Raw genomic sequence first — 15448 nt, forward strand, 5'->3', positions numbered from 1 at the left:
AGGCCCGCCCCGCCTGAGGCCCCTGCGGCCTTCGCGGCCTCCCACAGCCAGACGCCTTCTGAGGGGCGAGGCAGCCTGGGCAGGGCCGCCCTCGCGGCCTGTGTTGAGCCGTGCAGCTGGTACCTCCATAAAGTGCACCTGCCCCCTACCACAGTTCCCTCCCTTTCATGGTCGTTATTACAACACTACCTCTGGAATACTCACATACCCTAATTTAATCGTCTCCTCCTCTGTCCCACTTCCAAAACACGGGCATACTTGCACCTCCTAAATTGTCGCCATTAATCTCCCAGCCTTTGCAGGTCTTCCCAAACTGACAGAGGGGTGAGGTGACAGTGACCATAAATGCTTACACACAGTTCTCCTGCTCGCGTACATTGGCGGATCTCCATGAAAGTACATTACCTCATAGATACACTTACTCTATGTGATTTTCATCCGAAGTCAAGTCGTAGATCACTTAGAAGAGTAACGGGTCTGAATAACGACTAACAGCGATGAGTAACTGTCGTTGGCATGCGGGAATTCTCCCAGTACGCCCAACATTGCCTGCTACCACAAATGGTCTTCAAGATCACCTTTACCTCTTTGCTACTACTGTTTCTTACATGTTCTCATGTGTATTCTCAACAAACAGGGTATGTGGAGAGGCATAATTTTATTATTAGAATTTATATTTAACGGTTGGACTTTATAATCTTAAAGGCCTTTTCCAACCTAAGTGATTCTAATACTATATTACAGAATATTATAGAATTAATTATTACAGTTATTGACTTAGGTTTTTTGACAAGTTACCAGCTTTTTCATGGTCATTCCTAACAGAAATGAAACTAAACTGGAGCATAGAAACTGTCCTTTTAAGTAATTAAGGTTATTCATTGTACTTGCTTCTGTTTCACGCTGCTTGTCTCTGAAAACAATCTTATGTCTTCAGGTGTACCACGGGTTACTAAGTAATCCTTTGATTTGTATACACAATTCATAATCTCTCATCTATTCCATTTTCCCTGGAAAGCAATAAATTCCCTGCCTTGTACTGATCGATCATTTCAGAAGACACAAGAATTGTATGTGCAGCACTCTCTCCTTTAAGACCGGATCAATTTTTGTAGTGGAAAATGAAACTGGTACGTTAATCAGCACAGCAATAAATATTTCGAAGGAGGTGGGGATAGCTATTTCTTCTTATCTCTATCTTCCTGTTCTTGCTGCTCTTTGCTCTGTATGACCTGATAAAGAGTTATCTAAGAGTCACAGGGTGCTGTTCACATGTGGGCTGGGACATGGGAAGAACTTGGGGTTTACAGTCACCAGCTGGGGTGTTGGTGAGACTAAGTAGTTTTGCTTTCTATTTAACATCATTATAATGCTGGTTTATGGGACTATAATGAGAAGTTTGAAATAAAGATGTTCTTTGGTAGCTAACAGAGTTTTTACAGTGAATGCTTAGAAAAAACTCTGTTTCTGTATTAAAAGAAAAATATCCCCAATTTTGAGTTTTTTAAGAATCCTGAGGTATTTCCATACTCTGCTCATAAATATTCATACAGTCAAAAGAGAAAGTTATGGTTTAGTCATTATACAGTATTAAGTTATTATTTCTATTGCTAGATATGTATGTAAGAGGTAAAGTAAACTACATATGCTGGTTGTCACATCTACAGTGTAAATATGAGGACAAATAAATCAAGAATAATCTTTGCTTGTACTTACATCCACAATTTTCAGGAAAAAAATGTATTTTTAAACTATTTCTTAACCATATACATATATAGTGGTTATAATATATATAATGTAAAAATTTTTCTTCAGTTATTCAAATTAATAACCTTTCTTACTGATATAAATATATGATTTAATAAGTGTTCTCATGTATGTGTTTGTACCCTAAATGCAGACACCAATCTTATCCCTCTAGAATGATAGCTATTCTACAGAAAGAGAGTGCAGAGCCTTTTCTCATTTTGTAATTTCCCATTTGAGAAATGAAGGACTTTACCCAAATGGACAAGTTGTGCACTGTGATCCCAGGATCAACAATCAATATGCTTGTACTGGTACAAACAAAGATTTGGGTCAAGAAAAATGAGATTGGAACTGGTGAAACTTGCACTTGCTCCAAGAATTAATGGTTGAGTGCCTTAATCAGTCTGAATTTTCTAGGCAGGAATCATGAGATACTATCGCCTGAAATTCATCTGTGTGATATAAATCTTTTGGAAAACTTGCTCTTGAGTAGGAAAAATGCCACTAATTTTCTATCTTTGCCTACATTCTCCACAAAATATTTAAAATTGTAAAATAAAAAAGAAGTTTGAACAGCATTCCTAGTGAATCCCTACTCTTGTGAGACTCTAACACTAATGCATTAATTCTATTAGAAAAGCTCATTACAAGTATGATGGCAATAATCCCATCTCCTTCTGACTTGATTTTCACCTTTTCACCCCCACCGATTTCAGTAACAGGAAATTGTTTTCATTCAAGCCGGTATTTTACAACAAATGGTATACTTTTCATGTATACCAGAATTGTACTCTAAGCGTGTAGAATCAGCATTAAGCCAATATTTGGGTGGTTTTTTAAGGAAAAAATGGTGACTGTCAAGTATCTTTTTGATGTAATTCTCCCTATACATGTCAGAGAATCAGAACCCTGGAGGTTGGAAGGGACCTCCAGAGCAGTTTGAAGGAGAGCATGTTGCTCAGGCCCTTGCCAGGCCACATTTTGAATGTCTCCAAGGATGGAGATTCCACCATCACTTAGAGGACCTCTTCCAGTGGTTCAAAACACTCATTGTAAAAAAGCTTCTTTATATCAAATTGGAATTTCCCATGTTCTAGTTTTGTCTCTTGCCTCACTGTGTGCCTCTGAAAAGAGTTTGGTTCTGCCTTTTCTACACCCTGTGCCTAGTAGATAGCAACAGGGTCTCCCTGTAGCCTTCTTTTCTTAAGGCTGAAAAAAATCAGTTCCCTCTCTTTTTGTGCCTGTATGTACCATTTCCAAAGGATACATGTCTCATTTTTTGGCGAAAAACATTTCACCAGAGTATTTATTAGGAAATAAAAAGCTGACAGAACCCTTTTCTTAGTGTCTCAATTTCTTAAGTGCATAAATATAAGTAAAAATATACAATGGCAAATTAATATTGTGGTTTTGATAGAAATATTAAATAAGGTAAAAATGTATGTGAATGCAGTAACTGGATTTGAACATTATTAGATTCCAAAGAAGTTTGAAATTCAGTCTGAGACATAAAAATCCCTCTGCTTTGTAATTATACTGAGACTTTCTTTGCCAGGATGAGACCAGTCCCTCTTCAGGCACGAGATGAATGAGGAATAAAAACTGTAAGCAACTAACCAGAATTGCCGAGGGAAGGGTGGGGCAGTTACGGACTCTCAGGGAACAGAGTCGAGCGTGTTTGGAAAACATTTGCTATCTTTTTCAACCTATGAACTCCTTTAGCAATTCATAGCCTTGAAATTAGAAATGGGTGCCCATCACATCTGTTTAACCTTGGGTATATTTGAACTTTTATTCAGATCCAGAGCCTAATATTTTTCCTGTTTACTTTCTGTGTTATGGGCTGAACCAAAGCCATGATGAGTTTTGGATACAGACATCAATTCTTCCCCTGAGGCCCATCTTTGCTTTGTACAAGTGACAGAAACAGTATGTATTTCTAGTTTTTATTACCAGAGAAAGGTACTTTATGTTGTGGATATTCAATCTATTGGCATGACACGATGATATTGATGAAGTGTGGTAAGGAAACGCTTTGGTTCTAATTATTTGATTTCGTTTTGGTTTGACTGTTTCAACACTCCCAACTTTTAAAAGTATGGGCCATGTGAAATGTAAAATGTATATATCGATGTCACTAATCGGAAGCTCTTTCTGGTCACGTTGTAAAGCACACTTAATCAACTTCTTTAAGATCATGTTACAGAAAGCTATTAACTATACTCTTAAAATGGTTAAACAGTTATAAATAATGTTTTATATTATGGCTGACAACACTGAATTGCCCAGCGTTTAAGGAAATCTAATCACAGGGCATGCAGACTTTGCCTTCCAGTAAGATGGTGTGGCAAAACTTTGGAACGTATTAGAAATCACATACTATTGCTAACATTTCCTATTAAGGAGAAAGACTCTCTCTGTACATTTTGGATTTCTTTTCCAACACTTAATTGCAGCAGATGAAGAAAAGCTATTCAAAAGCTGCCAGGTTTTTTAAATCTGTATGAGTGACATTGATGAAATTTGTGGGTTTTCCCAAAAGAGCATAGGTGAGAGCAGACATGTAAATTTTGTATGTGTGTGCATGTACGTGTGTGACAGAGAGAGGAGAGAGCGAGAGCTTACTCCTAAGGTGTGAGACTTGGCAGCACTGCACTGTACAATGGGCATGAGAAACCGCATGTCTGTAAATGACCGCATTTGAATTGCTGTTATTTCACTGTTGGGTTACTGTATTGTTAAAGTGAAAAGGAATGTTTTTAATAAATGCAAATAATGAATTAAATGCTTGCACATACTGAGGCTTTACTCTCTGGTGTGTAATTAATATATGTGCACTGGAGACCCAGGTCTGGGGGAGTGTTTCATTTCTTATTTATGATGTTTGCAAGGGTTTTTTTTTCCTTCTAGCATACCTCTTACTGGCATGCACAGAACTGCGTGTAAATGACCACTGAGTAGGTGTCACTTAAATCTTAGCAGATATAGAACAGGTAAATACCTTTGTTTTGTATGCTTTGGTAGATTTACTGTTTCTCCCAGCCTTTTATCTTTGCTATCTGAAAGTAATAGGAAGCTCCCAAATGACCAACATTTTGTTTTCAGAGGCAGGAAAACTGCATGTGGCAGGAAACAAACAAGCAATGAGATTTCAAAGTTCTTGTACCGCAGGGCACAGCGCTTAACCCTGAGGGATTGAAAGTAGAAAGACACTTTCCACAGCTACCTACGGCGTGTTGCTTGTATCCCCTTCTGGGTCCCCCTCCAGCACTGGCTGCCACCACTGACAGAGCACAGCAGTGTCTGTATACTGTATCTGCAAGAAGCTTGGCAGCTTTCCTATTTTCTCATAATGGCATATACTTTTCTTAGAGGATCTAAAGATGTCTGAGTCCTCATACTAATGCTGTCTCCAGGTCACCTAATCTGACTCTAGCACTTCTTGCATCTCCACCACTTTACTAGTTTTTCTTGCTCCTTGGCTCCCTGAGCAGCTGCATCTGTCGCATCACGTGCTCTAACTGGGGAGCTTGGTGCTGCTCCACAGCTCCCTGCTGAGGCCGATACCACCCAAATGATGCAGGAGTTTGCGCTCACACTTGACTTGGCACCGAGGAGGAGGGCTGTGGGGTCATCCAGTGCGCTTGTGAGAGCTTATGCCTGGCCTGGGACTGGAGACTGAGTGCCTCACGCTGCTTTTCCTCAGAGCCCCACATTCAGCTTGGAGGGGGATCTAAACTTCTTGTATTGCTAGTTGTATGGAAAACTTCTCAGTCAACAGATCTTGAGTCAAGGTTCTCACCTTCTACTGATGGAGTCTGAAATTCCTAACATCACAAGTTCTTAAATTCTATGCAAAAAATAAAAACCATATGGTTACATACATTATGTACAAATCAATTACTAGGGGGCACAGTGTAAAAATAAAATTTGTATTTAATTCATCCCCCTGATTATTTTTTATTCTGCTGTGTCTATTAACATTGTACAGAGTAGAACATTGAATTTGCTGTGCAAATTTACATACAGAAAGTAATGCCGTCTTTCTGATTTTATTTGATCAGCACCACTTAGAAATGCAAACTGTATTTTCACTACACCTATCCTACCATTTCTTTTAAACTTTCATACCTTTTCTTATTTCACAAATTAATTTCCTTGTATAAGGAATGTTTTTAAAAGGCAGAATACTGCAGTACTTACATTTCTACCACTTTCTAAAAGAAAACCCCATATTTAATAAATGGCTCTCCCTTTTGCTGATAAATATTTTACATCATAATGTAGCAGAGTTATCAATGCTGTCCAAAGTGTGATTGCGTGTTGTGTTTTGGAACTGGAATCTTTCAATCAAAATATAGTTTACATTATTAATATAGGTAACAACTCTTTTTAAAAAACACAGTGATGTCACAGCCATGACATATGGCTTTATTTCACTACATGGCAACACTTATACCCAAGCACCACGGCTAGAATCTGTTTTTACAGTGTGTATTTCAGCTATCTTTATTGGGATATGTCAATGGGCAGCACTCAGTCTGTATATCTGCATATTTTGAATATACCATGTTTGTGCTGAAGGCGAGTTTTTAAGGCTTTATGAAACTGCCTGCTTAAATGCTACCACTGAGACCTAACTGAGCTTGTCAACAGTATCTGTTACTAATACTGCCTGTAAGTAGTGCAGCTTTTCCTTAAAATTGGGTGATAGAGGCGTATGAGTCTGAAAAACACCAAGTTATTGTAACAGTTTTTGAGAACTTTACCCATAATAAACCACACATTGATACATACATATTTATTCTAGCTTTCCCAGAACCCAGGCATTTTTCTCCTTGTTAGAAGAGATGCCAAAAGCAAATTCAATCTGTAGTTCTCTCTCTCCTTCCCAGACCTTTGTTGACTTGCAGTCCCCATCCTGCTGCAATTAGTCAACCACCAAGGGAGAATTCATTGGCTGAATATTCTTCCTAGTCCTCTTCTAAATTTAAATATAGTTAGCCTTATTTTTTGTTGTATTAATCACAGGGTTGCTGGGGCCAAATCAGCCCATTTGTCAATGGGAATTTGCACAAGCTTCCAAGTGGGTTGAATTTTTTCCCCACAGAGAGCAGATCTTGCGAATTGCATCCATTGGATGTCTAACATTATCCTGATTTTCCATCTACATATTGGTTTTGATCATTTTACACTCAATATTTCACTTAGAAATCATTTATATCACAACTGTACTTGGCCCTCTGTATTATTAGGTAGCATGAAATATACTCAGTGATGGTATGAAAGTTATTTCCAATAGGGCTTATGAAGAACAGCTGAGCAAGTACGACCTCCTGACCTCAAAGTGTTTGTTTACTGGGAACTATATTCCAGTTCTCTACATTTAATCTGTCTTGGACCAGGCTGACATTCCCCTGCTAGATTTATTGTATTTCTAGAGGCTATTACAAACACAACATTGTCACTGCTTATCTAATAAAATGATAATAGGATTACATTACTCTAGTGATAACAATACATTTATGTTCATTTTCAATAGTAAGAAACCAAACTTTGCGTCCATGTTCAGTGAAGATCATGTGTTACTGGGGGAAAAAATAGAACATTCAAAAAGTATTTATCTTTCAAACATATGGAGAATATTATTTATTCCATCTTATTTGTAAACCAAAGCTTCAGTTTGTGTACATGAGCAGGCATACTATGTCAGTTTTACAGAAATAATAATAATGAGGAAGTCTGACTCAGAAAACTCTGGTTTTCCTAAATCAACAGCTCTGGATTTTGGAAGCTTGTCATGCCTTTTCTTGTGTACCTTTTCCTAGAAGTTGCCAAACATCAAAAGGCAGGCATAACAGACAAGGTTTACATTTCAGTTATGTTTAATTATATTCAAGGTGTTCACAGTAAATTAATTTGTTATTAATGGTATTATTATTTTGACGATTGTTGTTATTATTATTTAGTATTGTTTGTAGTAGTAGTAGTAGGTTTTAAATCATAGCCAAGTTTTATTTTAGTACTGTGTGTTTTAAGGGAAGCCTCTTAAATGTATTTCTCAACTAGATTTAACTGGTTACTTTTAGTGTAATCAACATCTCTCTGTGTAAGGCATGCTCTTAATTTATCTCCTGGCTGAGACAACAAAATCAAATTACTTTTTAACTTTAGTAAGTTGTACATTAACAAAAAGTTTGCCTTTTCTTATTTTAGGAAAGGAAATTATTGCATCCCTCCCTTTTCTTTCCCTTTTTTTTTTTCAAGCAGCATATTTCTTCTAAAAAGTATTGTTATCTGATAGTTTCTTCTGCAATTTTTCACTGCAGCTGACTATTACTTTTCTTAAGTGCTGTTACTTAAAAGTAACCTATAAAATTGTCTGCATTAGGGAAATGCATTCATATATAACAGAGATTTAAAACAAAATTAATAATAAACAAGCTATTCTATACATATGCATGCTACATGGTGAAATTATAGTGCTAGACTTAAACTAAATGTGTGGTTTGTATTTAGAACTCTTAAATGTTTCCTAAAGTGTAGTCATCTTAAATTTTCAATAGGGTAGAATGGCAATTTGTTAAATATTCTGCAACTATTTGCCTCACGTCGGTGTACATTCCAGTCTTTTTATTACAAATTCCTTTCAAAAATCTTTCAGTGGACAAGACAGCCTAGGCAATGCAGGCAATATAGACAATACAGGACCACAATAGTGGCAGTAGCTTTGTCTTTGTGTGAAAGAAAGGCGGTACGTTGATCCACATTGATTTTTGTGCTGTAAAAGTCTTCTCTGTCCTTTTGTATGTAAAGTTGGTGTTTCCTATATCCTCTATATAGCTAAAATTCCAAAGGAGTGAAATTTATTATCAATTGCATGCACAAAACATAAAAAATTGAGTCCAAATTTTGCAACCAAGTATAGAAAATAAAAGCAGGTTCTTTTGTGTTGAGTTATAATACTTAAGTCACAGCGTCTCTTTGTTGAAAGTTAATAAATTGCTCTCTTGATTTGCAGTAGGTTATGTTCCTGAGTACTAATTCTTCTAGCAAACCAGTGATGAGGAATATCTCCTAATACACCTTACTCCTCTGGGGACCTTATGTTGCTTCCTCTAAGATCAGGAAAAAATGCCTAAGAATGTCAATAGGAGGAAGACCACCTCCCATTTTGGCAAAGCCAAGATTTTGCTCAGGACCATGCCACACAAAGAAAATTGTTTCTGAAAGCAATGTGCTTTACATTTTTTGTGTAAGAAAACGCAAGGACTGAGTTAGACCCAAGATTCCTCTTTCTATATCATAAGGAGGTTAGTTCAGGATTTTAACAGAGTAATGTGAGGTTGATGCTTTTAGACTGATACACGTATGTTGGTTGGAAAAAATGTATCTATTTTTTTCTGTGCTTTATATGCATGCATCTTTCCCTGGGCAACAATTGCCTCATCCTTACACAGGCCCCTTAAATTTGAGATCAACTTACCATGTAGCTTTTCTATATTGCTTTTCCATATTGCCATACCATGTTCATTTTCTTTTCCTATGTCATAACCCTGTACCTGGCAGAAGGGCATAGAGTGACTGTTTTGTGCAATTCCCACACCAATCACTGTGCTCTATATGTAGCGCCTTGCAGGTAGAAGTCAAGATAAAATGACCATGACTGATACCAAATATTTATCATATGTAGCGATATCTCTTTTGGAATTTGTTTCCTTCTTCAGCTGCTTTTGCAAAAGCTGTTCATCTAAATCTGAACCAAAGTCCTCCTCTTCTTTGCATTTCTATGTCATGTGACATAAGCGTGTAAAAATAAGGTACTGTACACAAACATCGACAGATTCTATACCCATTAAAATAATCTGAAACATATTTTTCAGGTAAAACACAAAAATGAAACCAACCCCAAATTGCTATGGGATGCCGTCCTTACACTTTGATTTTTTTTGTGGCAGTTCTCCAAATGGAATGGCTTTTTAATGTTCATGGAACAACCTATATGCAGTCACCCCCACACAACATCCTACTTATTTGTAAATTATAGTAGTGATTGAACTTGCTCATAAGCAGAATGGCAACACATTCCCTTTAGCAAACTGCTGTGATTAAAAGGAAAATACTGTTTTCCACATCATTTTCCAGTGAAGTTCATCTAGATAAAGGATCTCTATTGTGTTTACTTGGGTGGCATTTTGAAGAGAACTTGAAGGATATGATTGAATTCTTCTGGGAAACCAGTACTTGAATCTTTTCAGCTCTTCCAGGAAACCCAGTCAGCATACTCTAGCCTAAACATCTTAATGGGATTTATCAGGGCTAAAAAGAGGGCAAAAACTCCAGTGCTTAACTGAAATTAGTATCAGTTAGTACAAATACATATGCACTGGTACCCTGCGGTAACCTGCCCTTTATATTCACCTGATGTCCCAAGTGAGATGCTTCAGATAAAAAGACAGTAAGTGTTCATACCAAAACAAAGTTTCTGTGTTCCCCCGGGCACTACAGTCCCACAGAAGCCTGGAATTTGCTTCCCCTTAAGAACATGCAATATTCAGAATATCACACATACTCAGTTCATGGTTGATTACTAAATTACATACTGCTGCAGAAGATACCATACGCTTCAGCAAGAAATAAAGCAGTTCAGATTACCCAAAGGTTTTGGGTTTTTTTTTCTGTAGGCAAAAATAACCACTTGCATTGCTGCTTATACATTCCAGTTAGTTATCTAGTGAAGTGCACACAGCTAGGAAATGAATGCTGCCCTGAGAATCCCAACTCAAATATTTACAGGCATGAAGAATGTCATGTTATGTTGGACTCAAGGTCCCTCCAGTCTAGTAGTCTGTCTCCAGCGGCAATCAGTCAGAGAGGAAATATGCAGGGATATTTCTCTGGAATGCTCTCACTGCTCCGACTATTTGCAGCTCAGGGATTCCTAAGCAGCTTCAATGCACTTTTATCGCATTTTACAAACGTTATGAAAGGTCTCCAATGCGGAGAGGTAAACGCAACAAATGCAAGATGAAAGGTTAGAAGGAAGAATAAAACACTGTAGGCTTGGCTGCCAATTCATTTTGAATCAAGTCTCAAATGCCTTGTTGCATCCACTCTAGTTTCTTTTGGCTATGCTAAAGTAGTGTTAATGTCGAATTTAAATATCACTCTGCAGTGAGGGTCCCATTTTATAGGTGCTGTATGCCTGTAATTCTTGTTAAATTCAGTGAAAATTGTGCTTAGTTATCAACCCAGACTGTAAAACTCAATGTCCTGAAAAGGAAATCTCCCTAAAGTAATGGAAAATTTAAAAAAAACTGATAAAATGTAATTATCCCGCATCAGTAGAGTTAAAGTCAGGGGCAGGCTCTAAAAGTGAATCTAAATGCCCTTAGCATAATATGACCTAGTGCATATATTTCCCTTTGCTTTCAGAGGTTCCTTATTAAGGGAAAAATAAATCCTTAAATCTAAGAAAATGCAAATTGACAAAAATATACTATAAATATTCTGTATTTGTAGGGGGATTTTTAATTCTTTGTTTTGTCTTTTTATGAGACCTTTAAAGCAAATAAAGATGGCCACATTTTCAGCACTAAGAATAAAAAGAGTAGCCTTCTTTACGTTATTTTCTGTTTATTTACAAGTTTGTCTATGTTTCTTTACATGTCCTGGAGCTTACTGGGCACGATGTACCAAAAGGTAGCAAACTAGCTACTTACAGTACCTCAATAGCAGCTGCTTTTTGTATTACAAGTGCCCTGACACAAGTTCTCGCGCTTTAACATCCATGTTACAATGTCACAAATATTACGGAGCACACCTAAGGTCTGCCCATATTTTTTATAGTGTAAGACAGTAAATCTCAGTCACTTAAACACAAAGGTCTTGATTTACGACATCACTAAGCATTCATTGGGTACAATGTAAGTAAATATATGGAAGTTTTTGATCATCTAACACACTGGGATATGGGGATACAGGACCATGCAGTATAAAGGTACTGTACCTTTTTCTCCACATTTCTCACATCCTGCAGAAATGAGCGAGCAGAAGTCTACAAAGCACGATGACATGGTAACTATGCATTAATAACAGCAAGGCAGAGTGGCTTAATGATCTTGGTAATAACGGTCATGGGTATGATATGGTTATATGACAATGACAGCCAAGAAAGTTGAGGGAACTGGGGTTGTTTAGTCTGGAGAAGAGGAGGCTGAGGGGAGACCTGATCGCCCTCTACAAGTACCTGAAAGGAGGCTGTAGTGAGGAGGGGGTCGGCCTCTTCTCTCTGGTAACAGATGATAGGACGAGGGGGAATGGTTTGAAGCTGCGCCAGGGCAGGTTTAGGTTAGATATTAGGAAAAACTTCTTCACTGAAAGGGTTGTCAGGCTCTGGAATGGGCTGCCCAGGGAGGTGGTAGAGTCCCCATCCTTGGAGGTATTTAAAAGAAGGATAGATGAGGTGCTTAGGGATATGGTTTAGTGGTGGGATAGCAGGGTTAGGTTAACGGTTGGACTCGATGATCTTAAAGGTCTTTTCCAACCAAAGCGATTCTATGATTCTATGATTCTATGATTTTCTTTCCCTTTTCTGTCCCTCATGTGTGGTACGACACTGGGAACCTCATTAGTCTTCCCATCACCAAGAATTTGGTTTTACATTACCAATACCCAGTAGTTTAGGAGCCAATTTAAGAGCTTTCTGTCCCATTCATTCATTCCAGCTTGGCCCACTGAGTGCCTGCAGCGTGAGGACCAGAGTGCGCCAGCGCAAGCATTTTTGGGGCCAGATTGCAAAACAGAAGAGTGAAAGGATGTGGGTTAACAACAGTTATATCGGCATTAGAGGGCTGTAAATTGTGATGCAAGGATGAGGATGAGCAGCTGGGGCAAAAGCAGTGGGGATTTTTTTTTTAAATCCTGCTCATTTCACAGGTCCAGTATAGAAAGCTGTCAAAAAGCAATTGAACCGACTGGAGTGACTAGGGGGGCTACAGGTATGCCTTGGTTTGCAGAGCAACAATGACTTAAACGGGTTTGGCAGCTAAAAGTTCAGTTCTTATAATGACATTGATACTCTTTTTATAAAGCACTATAAGATCCACCGATGAAAACAGATACGTACCAGTAGTATGTTTACTACTTGTCATTCTCATGTATAACTTGTATGCTGTTCTTTTTGCTGTACTGTATAAAATAAACTCTTACACTAGAGCAGCAAGTAGGCTCATAAGTTTTCCTTAAGAAAATAGTTCCTTCCTGCCATTATCAGTCAGATATTTGAGGTCTCATTTCGTGCCTAAATCATAAGGTTGGCATTACTGCTTTTAAGATACAATACACCATTGACAGAACAAAACTTTAAAGCCAATTAGATGTTGGCAATCTTCCTGCCATTGGCAAAGGCACAGTTGTTAACAGTTACCCTTTGTGGCATGTTTGCAGTGTAATCACTGATTTCTGGAAAGCTTTTTTGGCATTTCAAGATATTTTAAAATATCTGATGAATTTATTTTTATAGAAAATTTTAGACTTTACTGGCATTGCTTTACAACATTTTACTTTAAAAAGTAGAGGTTGTATGCACTCAATATCCCCATTTTTAACACAAGGAAAAAATAATAATTTGTAGAACCGAGCTATACAAATAATAGTTTATTTGCATTTCAACTAGTTAACAATTTCAGAGATCTTCACATACAAAACTTTATGAAACTCTGTCTTACTAGGTGCGAGTAAGGAGGTACTAGTGCTTTGTTGAAAAAAAAAAGAACATTTTTATCCTTGGTTTTAATATAAGTAAATGCTTTCATGCCTATTTACTTAAAACAAAAGTATTTTGAAGTTAACAAAGCTTTTTTCTTCATTTTGTGTGGAAAGAATGTGATTAGGTTGGCAAAGAAATAAGAAACACAAACCAAAATTAACTAGGAAGGCTTAATTTATAGTGAGATAAAATGTTATGAAAGGTAAAATTATTTTTAACAAAATGAGCTAACTTTACTATAAGCCTACTAAAAGTTCAAACATCACTAGAGGGCATTTTGGAGAAAATAAAAGACACAACACCACTATTAATTTAATTTTCTCCCTTCTCCTGCAAATGCTCTGCAGTATGGTAGCCCTGCACCACCTGGTCCTGCAAATGCTTCCTTCCCAAGGTGGCTACCTTAGAAGTACTGAACTGCTAATGTCAGTTGTATCAGCATTCATTATGTGAGCAGAAAAACCATTTAATCTAATCTCGGGTATCCGCAAAGCACGTTCTGCACAAAAGCAATGTAAAAAATATAGGAAGATAACAGTGGACACGTCTGCCACAGGAGTTTATTCACAGGTGTGTTGGCAAAGTGTAAAATTCAGGTTTTAATGAATTCCAAAGACCTTATTTGCACTACACCTCAGTACAGATTTCTGCCAGCATAGCTGCATCAACGAGGAATCACACCTCTTCTCATCCCAACAAAATTAGTGCTCAAGATGGTTCTCAACCTCGTCACCACTGAGGAAAAAAGTAAACATAGCTCAGTAGCTTCATTCACTTGGCACACTTCAAATGGCACGGTGAAAGACACAAGTGAGCTTATGAAAATATTGGTATGTATGAGTCTTTGGGGCTTCAAATGTTTCGCAAAGTGCTAGAAAATTAAAGGGTTTCTGGTTTAGTGTGTCTCTTTCCATTGCCTTAGCTGCAGAGTGCTTTTTTTTCTTCTTCTCAAGTTATAGTCTTAGTGCTCAGCTGAGAAGCAATGAGAAAAGAAGTGACTGGGTGACAGCATGAGATCAGCCTGTTGAGTGGTAGCACTCACACCAGAGTAAAGCTACTATATAATCACAGCCTTCCTCACCGCCCACAAAATTGCTTCATGTTGAGCTGGCTTAATTTAACTGTGTATCATCCATTGCTTTATAGGGGCAAATATAAAAAAAATATAGGGTGGTACTGACAGAAGAGCCAAGCTCATGTATCAAGCCTATTCTTTGTGTGCTAACATACAACTGAGAGAACAGTTGACTTTGAGAGACCTGAGATCTGTTCCTGATGACTACAATCTCCCAGAAGTCTGCCAATGATACTGTGTAACAGCTACAAAAAAAAAAAAAAAAAAAAAAAAAACAACCAAAAAAACAAAGAAACCCCAAACCTCTGACCTAGGTAACCTAATGACTGAGGGAGTACCCAGCATTCCTCCACGACAAACTAAGGGAAGTTTTACCCTCAGGAGATTAACCATTTCGTTCAGGTTTGTGGCAGTTGCCAACCAAAAAAACAAAGAAACCCCAAACCTCTGACCTAGGTAACCTAATGACTGAGGGAGTACCCAGCATTCCTCCACGACAAACTAAGGGAAGTTTTACCCTCAGGAGATTAACCATTTCGTTCAGGTTTGTGGCAGTTGCGGGATCGGAGCTGAAGCCTTGCCGTGAGGAGGCAGCATTTGCCTGCCTCCAGCCTGCCCTCCCTCACAGCCCGGCCTGCTCCCTCACAGCCCTGAAGGGCCCGAAGCTCTCCCCGGACGGCCAGCAAGGTCTGAGACTCCTGTCAGGCGCCACGCTGCGGGTGAGCAGCACAGCTCTGAATAGCTTGTCCAAACACAGATCTAATGGATGTTGATAAACGCTCTGCCAGGCCTTCGGGAACTGCGCTCTGGGCGGGATGAAGCCAGTCGTAAGCTCCAACACCCATCTGCCGTCT

This window comes from Egretta garzetta, unplaced genomic scaffold (assembly GCF_000687185.1).
Source record: "Egretta garzetta isolate BGI_Z169 unplaced genomic scaffold, ASM68718v1 scaffold94, whole genome shotgun sequence".
Lineage (NCBI taxonomy): Eukaryota > Metazoa > Chordata > Aves > Pelecaniformes > Ardeidae > Egretta > Egretta garzetta.